The sequence below is a fragment of the Mobula birostris genome, chromosome 9 (assembly GCF_030028105.1).
Source record: "Mobula birostris isolate sMobBir1 chromosome 9, sMobBir1.hap1, whole genome shotgun sequence".
In the NCBI taxonomy this organism is placed as follows: Eukaryota; Metazoa; Chordata; class Chondrichthyes; order Myliobatiformes; family Myliobatidae; genus Mobula; species Mobula birostris.
In genome coordinates, this window is record NC_092378.1 from 150,925,688 (window position 1) to 150,938,442 (window position 12,755).

The following is a 12,755-nucleotide window of genomic DNA, read 5'->3' on the forward strand; positions in this document are numbered from 1 at the left end:
AGTTGAATATGTTCCTGTCTCGATCTTCATGGATAGAGACCAAGGAAAGTCATGCCACTTACCAACCAGTTAATGTTCATGGATCCTTGTGAACAGTTTTCTCCCAGTTTACTATTTACTTACTATTTGTTGCCATCCCCACATTAGATTTTGGATACCTCATGCCATCTGTAAACAAACACGTTGACCTCAATCCTATTTGAGCCAAAGCGGGGAAAATTCCAAACCACAATGCACGAAGCTCACCACACAGCAACAAGATTCTCCCCCCCCCCTCCCAATCACAACTGAGTTTTTGACATCCAATCAGCTGATTGAAAAGTATACACAGGCCAAGCATTGAGGATTCCACTATCAACAGAGCAGTGACAAGATCTTCTCACATGGTGATGAAAAGTTTGCAAGAAAATTGCCAAGATCAGATTACAACTCAACCCAACTAAATTTCACCCTGGTTAACTAGACTAGGCATCATGCCCTTTAAGATAACTGGGTGACAGTCAGGAAGGGGAAGGGGTTAATAAACCCCCTCACGGGTATATCACTTTGGATACTTTTTTTTTGGATGGGGTTTGACCCGACAGAGGAAAGTTAGTGGTCAGGTCTCTGGCACTCTGTGACTCAGACGGGTAAGGGAGGGGTGGAAAGTAGAGACACGCTGCAGTGATAGGAGATTCGTTACTTAGGGGAACAGAGAGGATGTTTTGTGGGTGAGAATGAGATTCCCAGATGGAATGTTGCCCCCTGGGTGCCAGGGTCCAGATATGTCTGATTCTTAAGCATGAGGGTCAACAGCCAGAAGTTATGGTCCATGCACGTACCAAAGATATGAGTTGTTCATGGAGCAGAGTCCTGAGTTGCATATATTTTAATGCAAGAAGTATTGTAGGAAAGGCAGATGATAGTGCTGAAGATGAGGTAGCTGGTTTACAAACAGAGGCAATGTGTAGTGAGGAGAAGCCACTGATAAGACAAAAATCACAGTCAACAAGATGAGCTGCAACATAAAAGGAAGATAAAATCAAAGGCAAATTCAGTAATGAAGTTGTTATACTTGAATGCATGCATTATACAGAATAAGGTAGATGAACTTGTAGCACAAATGCAGATTGGCATGTATGAAGTTGTACGCATCACTGAATCATGGCTGAAAGATTATAAATGGGAGCTTAAAGTCCAAGAATACAGATTATATCAAAAAGAATAGGCAGGACGGCACAGTTACTCTGCTGGCAAAAAATGAAATCAAATCATTAGAAAGAGTGGATGGACATAGGGTTGGAAGGTGTTGAATCATTATGGATAGGGCTAAGGAACTGCAAAGGTAAAAAGACCCTGATGGGGGTTGTATACAGAACCCCAAACAGCAGTAAGGACGTGGCCTACAAATTACAACAGGAGATAGAAAATGTATGCCAAAAGGGCAATGTTACAATAATCATTGGGGATTTCAATATGCAGGTAGATTGGGAAAATCAGGTTGGTGCTGGATTCCAAGAGAGGGGATTTCTAGAATGCCTACAAGATGGTTTGTCTTTTTTTATTATTATTATATAAGAGCAGCCGTTGAGCCCACTAGATCAGCTATTCTGGACTGGGTGTTGTGCAGTGAACCAGAATTGATTAGAGAGCTTAAGGTAAAAGAACCCTAAGGAAAGTGATCATAACATGATCAAATTCACCCTGAAATTTGAGAAGCCAGAGTCAGATGCATCAGTATCACAGTGGAACAAGGCAATTACAGAGGCATGAGAGGAGTTAGCCAGAATTGATTGGAAAAGACTGGCATGTAACAGCAGAACAGCAATAGCTGGAATTTCTGGTAGGAATTTGGAAGGCACATCCCAAACAGGAATTAGTATTCGAAAGGCAAGATGACACAACCATGGCTAACAAGAGAAGTCAAAGCCAATATTAAAACCAAAGAAAGGACTAATAATAGAGCAAATTAGTGAGAAGTTAAGAGGATTGGAAGCTTAAAAACAGAAGGCAACTAAACAAATCATTAAGGTATAGATGGAATACAAAAGGACATTAGCCAATAACATTAATGAGGATACTCAGTTTCTTCAGATACAAAGTGTAAAAGAGAGGCAAGAGTGGACATCAGACCACTGGAAATCGATGCTGGAGAGGTAGTAATGAGGGATAGGGAAATGGCAGATGGACTAAATAAGCATTTTGCATCAGTTTTCATTATTGAAAACATAAGCAGTATAATCGAAGTTCCAAGTGTCAGGTGTCATGAAGTCAGTGAATTTACTATTATGAGAGAAGGTTCTTGGGAAACTGAAAGGCCTGATGGTAGATAAGATAGTCACCTGGTATACATCCCAGGATTCTGAAAGAGGTGGCTGAAGAGATTGTGGAAGCATTGGTAATGATCTTTCAAGAATCACTAGATTCTCGAATGGTTCTGGAAGACTGGAAAATTGTAAAATGTCACTCCACTCTTCAAGAGGCAGAAGAAAGGAAACTACAGGCCAGTTAGGCTGACCTCAGTGGTTGGGAAGATGCTGGAGTAGATCATCAGGGATGAGGTCTCATGGTACTTGAAGGCACATGATAAAATGTGCCGTAGTCAGCATGGTTTCCTCAAGGGGAAAATCTTGCCTGACCAAACTGTTGGAATTCTTTGAAGAAATAACAAGCAGGGTAGACAAAGAATAAATCAGTTGATGTTTGTGCACTTGGATTTTCAGAAGACCTCTGACAAGGTGCCACATAAGGCTACTTAAGCTACAAGCCCATGGTATTACAGGGATGATTCTAGCATGGATAAAGCAGTGGCTGATTGGCAGGAGGCAAAGAGGGGGGGGGGGCTTTTCTAGTTGGCTGCCAGTGACTAGTGGTGTTCCAAGGGGGTCTGTGTTGGGACTGATTCTTTACGTTAAATGTTAATGATTTGGATGAAGGAATTGATGGCTTTGTTGCAAAGTTTACAGACCATATCAAGATAGATGGAGGGGCAGGTAGTTTTGAGGAAGTAGAGGGGCTACAGAAGGAGTAAAACAGATTAGGAGAATGGGCAAATAAATAGCAGATGGCATAGTGTCAGGAAGTGTACGGTCATGCACTTGGGTGGAAGAAATGAATGGGTTGACCATTTTCTAAATGGAGAGAAAACACAAAACTGAGGTGCAAAGGGACTTGGGAGTCCTCCTGCAGAATTCATTTGCAGGTTGAATCTGTGGTGAGAAGGTAAATGTGATGTTAGTATTTATTTCAAGAGGACTAGAATATAAAAGCAAGGATGTAATGGTGAGACTTTGTAAAGCACTGGTGAGGCCTCACTTGAAGCATTGCGAGTAGTTTTGGGCTCCTTATCTGAGAAAGGATGTGCTGAAACTAGAGAGGGTTCAAACGGGGTTCACGAAAATGATTCCAGGATTGAATGGTTTGTCATATGAAGTGCATTTGATGGCTCTGGACCTGTATTCAATAGAATTCAGAAGAATGAGGGATGACCTAATTGAACCCTTTTCAATGGTGAAAGGCCTTAATATAGTGGATGTAGAGAGAATACTTCTTACGGTGGCAGAGTTTAAGACCAGAGGACACAGCCTCAGAATAGAGGGGCATCCATTTAGAACAAAGATGAGGCATTTCTTTAGCCAGAGAGTGGCAAATCTGTGGAATTCTTTGTCACAGGCAGCAGTGGACACCAAGTCTGTATGTATATTTGAAGTTGAGATTATTGCCCTCTACAAGGGCAATACTGATATTCCAGTGACACTGTGTATGATGTGAATAGGCAAAGCCTGAAAAACCACCATGCAAGGGAATTTTTTTTTTTAAAAATCTGAGCTTGCTTCCCCATATTTCCACAGATGACCACAAGATATGACACATTCAAGGCTGAACAAACTAAACTGCTCTCGACAACAGTTTATAGACAAGCTTTGTGTCACATGTACATCAAAACGCATAGTAAATGACCACAGTGAGGATGTGCTGGGGGAAGCCCACAGTATCACCATAGCTTATCCATAACCTAACCCTAGCCCACATCTTTGAAATGTGTGAGGAAATTGGAGCAGCTGGACAAAATCCATGTGGTTACAAAGAGAACGTACAAACACATTAGAGGTGGGGACTGAACCCTGACTGGTGATCATTGCCACCGTAAAGGGTTGTGCTAACTGCTAAGCTCAGTTGGGCAGGCAGGCCCCATTCGTGGTGTTCCCCCAGCAATATTTATCTCTTCAGATTCCAAATCCCCACTTTTAGGCTTTGGATACACAGACAACTGGGACATTCAAAACAATCACTAATTTCCTCAGGGGCAAAATATTCGAACTGGGCAGGGAAGTTGAGATACAGACACAATAGGTGGTGAGGGGAAGATATCACTCTACCAAAAGAGTGTAAGGCGCTAGCCTGCAGTTCATCCTTGAGCACCTGCTTACCACCCCCCACCCCTCCATGGTCGTATGAGTAGTTGGTGCATAGCACCACTGATACAAGGCAGACAATCTCTGAAGAGAACTGATAATGGCTGGGGTCACCCATCTTGTAAAGGCACTGCCCAAAAGGTGGCAGTGACAAACTACTTCTGTAGAAAATTTTGCGAAGGACAATCATGGTCTTGAGACTGTGATTGCCCATGTCATATGACACGGCACATAATGACGACGATGACAAGCAATAAACCCTCCCCCCCACCTAGTGACTGTCTGCCTTGACTGCACTTTTCTGTAATTGTGACATTTTATTCTGCTGAGGGAACTCAGTTGGTCAGGCAGTTTCTATGGAGGGGAATAAACGGTCCACATTTTGGGCCGAGACCCTTCATTAGGACTGCATTGTTATTTTTCCCTTGTACTACCTCAATAACACTGATGTGATAAAGTGATCTGTATTAACAAGATATAAAACCCCTGCTACGACAATAAACCAATTTATCTTTTTTTTATGCCTTCACTTTATATACCAGCCATCTTTTCTTTACACACACAGACCTGATGCAGGGTCTCTTGGCCACACATTAACCAGCCCTTTGCTACCACAGATGCTGCCTGACCTATTGAGTTCTTCCAGCAGTTTATTTTTTGCTCCAGATTTTAACATCTGCAATCTTATCTGGCTCTGACAATGACTACAAAAAAGCTGAGTTATAGATGTCCTTTCATGTACATCCCTAGTACATGCATGCATATTGAATTGAATTGACTTTATTCCTTACACCCTTTACATACACAAGTAAAAATCTTCACATTACTTCTCCATCCAAATGTGCAATCATAGTAAATTATAATTTATAATAAATAGAACAATGTAACATAGAAATACACTCAATCAGCGTGAGTTAATCAGTCCGATGTCTGGTGGAAGGAGCCTGTTGGTCCCGGCTTTTATGCTACGGTACCACTTCATGGATGGTAGCAGCTGGAATAGATTGTGGTTGGGGTGACTCGGATCCCCAGTAATCCTTCGGGCCCTTTTATCACACCTGTCTTTGTAAATGCCCTGATGTGCTGGGCTATCCGCGCCACTCTCTGCAGAATCCTGCGATTAAGGGAGGTACAGTTCCCATACCAGGCAGTGAAGCAGCCAGTCAGGATGCTCCCTTTGTGCCCCTCTAGAAAGCTCTTATGATTCAAGGACCCATACCAAACTTCAACCATCTATCTGAGGTGAAAGGGGCGCTGTTATGCCTTTTTCACCAAACAGCTGGTATGTACAGATCATGCGAGGTTCTCGGTGATGTGGATGCCGAGGAACTTGAAGCTGCTCACCCTCTCAACCCCAGATCCATTGATGTCAATGGGGTTAGTCCATCTCCATTCCTCCTGTAATCCACAAACAGCTACTTTGTTTTTGCGCCACTGAGGGAGAAGTTGTCTTGACATCAGTGTGTCAGAGAGAAGACTTCTTCCCTGTAAATCACCTCTTTATTGTTTGAGGTTAGGCCAATCAATGTAGTGTCGTTGGCAAATTTAATTAGCAGGTTAGAGCCGTGGGTGGCTACACCGTCATGGGTGTACAGGGAGTAAAGGAAGCGACATGGCACACAGCCCTGAGGGGCTCCTGTGTTGAGAGTCAGAGGGGCGGAGGTGAGGGAGCACATTCTTACCACCTGCCGGTGATCCAACGGGAACTCCAGCATCTAGCTGCTCAAGGAAGGGTCAAGGTCTCTGAACTTCCTGTCAATCCTGGATGGAATTATGGTGTTGAATGCTGACCTGTTTAACTCAAATCCTCCTACACTTCAGTATGGGCCTTTTTATTGGCCCCTAGATCTGGACTGGAGGTCAGAACAAACACAGTAGCATAGCAGTTAAGCAAATTTGGACAGATACAGAATGGGAAAAGTTAAGATATTGACCGTATCAGAATCAGGTTTAATATCACTAGCATGTCATGAAATTTGTAATTTTGCTGCAGCAGTACATTGTAATTTATAGTTTTTATTACTGTGTATTGCAGGTATATATAAAAAAGTAAATTTGCAAAAAGGGGAGAATTCTAAGTGCTCCATGGGTTCATTGTCCATCTTAAGCATGGGATGGCACAGTAGCACAGTGGTTAGTGTAACGCTTCACAGTGTGAGCTGCAAGATCAGGGTTCAATTCCCAGCGCTGTAAGGAGTTTGTAAATTCTCCCCACGACCATGTGAGTTTTCCCCAGGTGCTTCAGCTTCCTTCCACATTCCAAAGACACGCGAGTTAGGGTTAGTAAGTTGTGGACATGTTCTCCTGGCACCAGAAGCATGGTGAAACCTGGGTTTGCCCCACCACATCTCACACTGCGCTGGTCTTAACATAAAAAACGTGCATTTTACTCGAGTTTCAATGTATATGTGATAAATAAAGCAACTCAAATTTTTAAAAATCCCTCCAAGAACAGCCTCCCTAATTTGTGCCAAGTCGAATCTGGACTGGTGCCAGAATCAGGTTTAATATCACCAGCACATGCTATGAAACTTCCGTGTTTTGCAGCAGCAGAGCAATACATAATGTACACAATAAGTTACAATAAAAATATTTTTTTAAGTGTTCTGCAAAAAGAGCAAAAGTACTGAGACAGTATTCGTGGACTGTTCAGAAATCTGATGGTGAAGGGGAGGTGCAAGGTTGCATTATTAGCCAGAACAGTTGTTGGCTATTAAAGGGTTCAGTTTGCTGAATAGCCTTTGACCTTGTGCTTCTGGATAAAGAAAATGGGAAACAGTTGAACATTCATGTAAATGATTTACTGAAATGCAAGCAGATCTGAAGACAACAAGTTCCATCCCACTCATTTAGAAAAACTTGGTAGATCCACACAAAATATTGGAGGAACTCAGCATCCACTGAAAGGAATAAAGAGTCGACGTTTTGGGCCAGGATCCTTCTGAAACATTGGGGCAGGTCCATAAGATATAGGAGCAGAAGTAGGCCATGCAGCCCATCGAGTCTGCTCTGCCATTCAATCATGGGCTGATCCATTTCTTCCAGTCATCCCTACTTCCCTGCCTTCTCCCCATACCCTTTGATGCCCTGGCTAATCAAGAACCTATCTATCTCTGCCTTAAGTACACCCAATGACTCCACAGCCGCTCGTGGCTACAAATTTCACAGATTTACCATCCTCTGACTAAAGTAATTTCTCCGCATCTCAGTTCTAAAAGGACGTCCTTCAATCCTGAAGTCATGCCCTCTTGTCCTAGACTCCCCTACCATGGAAAATAACTTTGCCATATCTAATCTGCTCAGGCCTTTTAACATTCGGGAAGTTTCTATGAGATCCCCCCTCATTCTCCTGAACTCCAGGGAATACAGCCCAAGAGCTGCCAGACGTTCCTCATACAGTAACCCTTTCATTCCTGGAATCATTCCCGTGAATCTTCTCTGAACCCTCCCCAATGTCAGTATATCCTTTCTAAAATAAGGAGTCCAAAACTGCACACAATACTCCAAGTGTGGGCTCACGAGTGCCTTATAGAGCCTCAACATCACATCCCTGCTCTTATATTCTATACCTCTAGAAATATGCCAGCATTGCATTCGCCTTCTTCACCACCACCAACACAACCTGGAGGTTAACCTTTAGGGTTAACCTTTAGGGTCCCCTTGCACCTCTGCGTTCTGAATTCTCTCCCCATCTAAATAATAATCTGCCTGTTTATTTCTTCCACAAAAGTGCATGACCATACAGTTCCCAATATTGTATTTGATTTGCTACTTCTTTGCCCATTCCCCTAAACTATCCAAATCTCTCTGAAGACTGTTTTCTCAACAATACCCACTACTCCACCCATCTTTGCATCATCAGCAAATGATATCGGTGGGCTGGGAGATCTGGACCATATACATGCATGTTCTGCGTTGTATTTTTACTAGTATTCTCTACGTCTAAGGATGGGGCCACAAAACTGCTGTGTCGCCTAGCGGGCATCATGGCTGGTCATCATATTTGCAGGCTGGGGTGGGGTCTGGACTACATACACATGCATAATCTGCAGCACTGTACTCATTTTTTAAAACTGACATTCTATATGGGCTTGATGATTGTATGAGCAAGCACTGGGCATCAGGCCACAGTGTCGCATGGAGGGAGGTTGGGTGTGCACATCAGGATTTCTTCTTGTGTGTGACTGTTGGTAATGTGTTTTAGCACCTTGACCCCCATAGCAATGCTGTCTCGTTTAGCTGTATTCATGAATGGTTGAGTGACAATTAAGCTATTCATTTCCATATGCTCTCTGATCTGCTGAGTTCATCCAGTATTTTGTGTGCACGTATTCTGGATTTCTTGTGCTGTGGTAATGGACTGTAATCCATTGTTTCTGTAGTTTCACCCAGACAACCCAAAGTTCCAACACTCTACACAAGGATTAAAACAAGGGGGATGGTTAAAAACAAAGTTGATTTGGAATCAGTTACTTCAGCATTCGTATCAGTAGTCCACTCATACCACTTCCTCAGAACACTCCATTCAGTTCCTCTGTAGCTTTCAAACTCCTCTCCAATATGCTCTTTCTCTTTCAATTACCACATAAAAGTACAACGCAGAATATGCATGTATCCAATAGTGGAGTCCAGGACCAGAGGGCAAAGCTTCAGAACAGAAGAGGAATTTCTTTCGCCAGAGAGTGGTGAATCTATGGAATGCATTGCCACAGATGGCTGTGGAGTCCAAGTCATTGGGTATATTTAAGGTGGCAAAGGTTATAGGGAAAAAGACAGGAGAAATGGGTTGGCAGGGATAATGAATCGACCATGATGAAATGAGCAGTAGACTCAATAGACCACTGGCCCTCTCCTCGGACCCATCACAACCAGAGTTTTTAAATGCTCGAATTAGGTCCCAGTACTCAACCCTTACACCAATGGAAACTTCTCAGCTTATTTAAATCAACGGAGTAAGAACACTACAACACAGAAACAAGCCCATCAGATTTATATTACCCTGCATAGTCCCATCAACCCACACCTAGACCACAGCTGGCCATACCTCTCCCATCCATGTACATAACCAAACTATTCTTAAATGTTGCAATCAAACCTATATCTACCACATGTACCGGCAGCTCGTTCCACACTCACACCACCCTCAGGTTCCCCTTAACTATTTCATCTTTCACCCTTAACCCACGTCCTCACACAAACTCAGAGGAAACAGCCTGCATTATCTTATCTATACCCCTCAATCAAATCTATCAAATCTCCCTCATTCTCCCAAGCTCCAAGGAATAAAGTCTGATCTATCCGACCTTTCTCTAACTCACGTCCTCATGTCCCAGCAACATTTTCTCTGCGTTCTTTCAATCATATTGCTATCTTTCCTGTAGGAAAGTGCCCAGAACTGCACACTCCAAATTTGGCCTCACTCATGATCTATCGAACTTTAACATAACATCCCAACTCCTTTACTAAGGACTTTGATTTATGAAGGCCAATGTGCATTTACAACCCTGTGTTATGGATCAGTGTTCCCATATCCCTTTGTTCTACTGCACTCCTGTACCCTACCGTTCACTGTGCAAGTCCTAGCCTTGTTTGTCCTCCAGTGCAACACTTCACTTGTCTGCATTAAATTCCAGCACCATTTTTCAGCCCATTTTCCCAGCTGGTCCAGATCCCGCTGCAAGTTTTGATAGCCATCCTCGTTATCTATATCCAAATCCTGTCTCATCCGCAAAATGATTATGTACCATTTATGCACTCTTGCGTTTTGCTCCAGTCTAACTCTGTAGCTGAAATTCCTTATCCAAGAGCCAGCATCATACCACCACTGGGGGGGGGAGAAAAAAAAAGAGAGGCCTGCACATTCACCCCATTTACCCAACATAAACCAGAACTGACTTCTAGAATCATTCAAGGGAGGATAGAGGAAATAAATGTCTCCAGTTCCCAGTGGTCAAAGGAGTTTGCAGGAAAGTAAAATGTATTAACAGTAAAGCAGCAGAAGCAGGTGAGGAGCTGAAAATACTCAGACTATGCAACATCTGCAAGATTGGGCTTTTAAGTCAATAACCTCAATAATGTTGAGTGTGAAATTCAGGAGTAATTATCATCTATTTGGGATTTTCAGTGAAGAAACTTCACAATGAATCTTAATGTGGCAAACATCTTTTATAAAGTTTGAAAAGTTAACACGCAATGAAAATAATTATTTTTCCTTTAAAAGTCAGTTGCCAACAAAGCATGGCCACAACACACTAACACTAAAGTACACCTTTGTATTTAAAGCACATATTTAAAACTTTAAAACTAGTGCTATATAACAGAATGTGCTCATTTAGTAATTAGTTGTGTGTAGCTGGAGACTTAAATTTTAACTCCTTGTGGAAGTTTATTTTTAAATTATCCATGTATACATCACCATATATCTTACGATTCATTTTCTTGCAGGCATTTACAGGAAGATAAAGAAATATGATAGAAATTATGAAAAATATACATAGACAAAGACCAAAAGACAACAAATTGTGCCAATAAATACTGAGAACACGAGCTGTGGAGTCCTTACAAGGGAGTCTGTAGGTTATTGAATCAGTTTGGAGTTAAGGTGAATGAAGTTATCCGCACTGGTTCAAGAGCCTGATGGTTGCAGAGTAATAACTATTCCTGAACATGGTGGTGTGGAATCCAAGACTACTGAGCCTCCTGCCTGATGAGTAGTAGCAAGGAGAGAACGTGGCCTGGATGATGGATGCTGCTTTCTTGTGGCAGCACTCCCTGTAAATGTGCTCAATGGTGTGGAGGACTTTGCCTGTGATGGACTGGGCTGTATCCACCACTTTTTGCAGACTTTCCATTCATGAGTAATGGTGTTTCCATACCAGACTGTGATGCAACTAGTCAGGATACTCTCCACTGTACATCTATAGAAGTTTGTCAAAGTTTTGGTGACATGCCAAATCTCATTCCCCTAGTGGGCTCAACCACAAAATGCTCTTTAAAAAAGCCACCTACCTCATAGTCACTCTGCAAATTCTCTCTTGAGATCCAGCACTAACCTGACTTTCCCCAATCTACCTGCATACTGAAATCCCCCTTGACCATCACAACATTGCTCTTTTTTACATTTGTAGCCCACATCCTGGTTACTGTTTGGAGGCCTGTATACAACTCTCATCAGGGTCTTTTTACACTTTGCAGTTTCTAAACTCTACCCACAAGGATTCTACATCTTCCAATCAACTTTCTAAGAAATTGATTTCTTTTTTTAACCACAGCAACATCATCACCCTCTAACAACCTGCCTGTCCTTTCAATACAATGTGTATCCTTGGATGTTAAGCTCCCAACTATGGTTCTTTTTTCAGCCATGACTCTGTGATGCCCAGATCATACCTGCCAATCTCCTAACTCTGTACAAGACCTACCTTATTCTGTATACTGCATATATTCAAGTATATCACCTTCAGTCCTGTGTTCATCATCCTTTGATTTTAGCCCCATTACTCTTTATCTCATCCCACTGACTACAATTTTGCCCCATCATCTGCCTGTCTTTCCTCAGTCTCATTACACACTAGTTACATAACAACTACCCCATCCTCAGTCACATCACTCTGGCTCCCATCCCCCTGCCAAATTAGGTTAAACCCTCCCCAGCAGCTCTAGCAAACCTGCCCACAAGGATATTAGTCCCCCTTGGATTCAGTACAATCCATTCTTTTTGTTCGGGTCATACCTTCTCCAGGAGTATATTAAGGAATAAAATCTCCAGTGCCATGTTTAAGGAGTTTGTAGGAAAGTAAAATGCTTTAAACAGGTGAGCAGTGGATTCAGTGAAGATGAGCTGAAAATACAGTATTTGCAGAGGGGAAGATCAGGCCTTTAGGTCAATAATCGCAGCTGCGTTGACATGCAGCTCAAATTTCAGAGTAAATGATCAACTATTAAGGATTTTCAGTGAACCAGGACTACCAGACTCAAATAGTCACTCTCGCCAAGCGGCAAGGCTGATCAACAACTCCCCAACTAACTCGACCCTCACCAACCCCCATCACTACCACTACTTTATCATTTCCCATCAGTCACCTTGTGTACAGATACTCCTGGGCCTACCGTCACTTTATTAAAGTATGACGTACGTATACAAACTAAATAATAAAAAAAGCACAAGTAAAATTGTAAAAATATATATAAAATAAATAAATAAGCAATGGGGTGTGAAGAGGAGGAGGGGCATTAACGGAAGTTAGAGAAGTCAATGTTCATGCCATCAGGTTGGAGGCTACCCAGACGGGATACAAGGTGTTGTTCCTCCAACCTGAGTGTGGCTTCATCTTGACAGTAGAGAAAGCCGTGGATAGACAT

At 42.4% G+C, this 12,755-nt stretch overlaps 1 protein-coding gene across 2 annotated transcripts in view; it reads right to left on the reverse strand.

Moving 5' to 3' along the window:
• bri3 (brain protein I3) overlaps positions 1–12,755 on the reverse strand; it is a 36,607-nt gene that overhangs the window by 5,591 nt on the left and 18,261 nt on the right. The gene's annotated exons all lie outside the window — the stretch shown is intronic.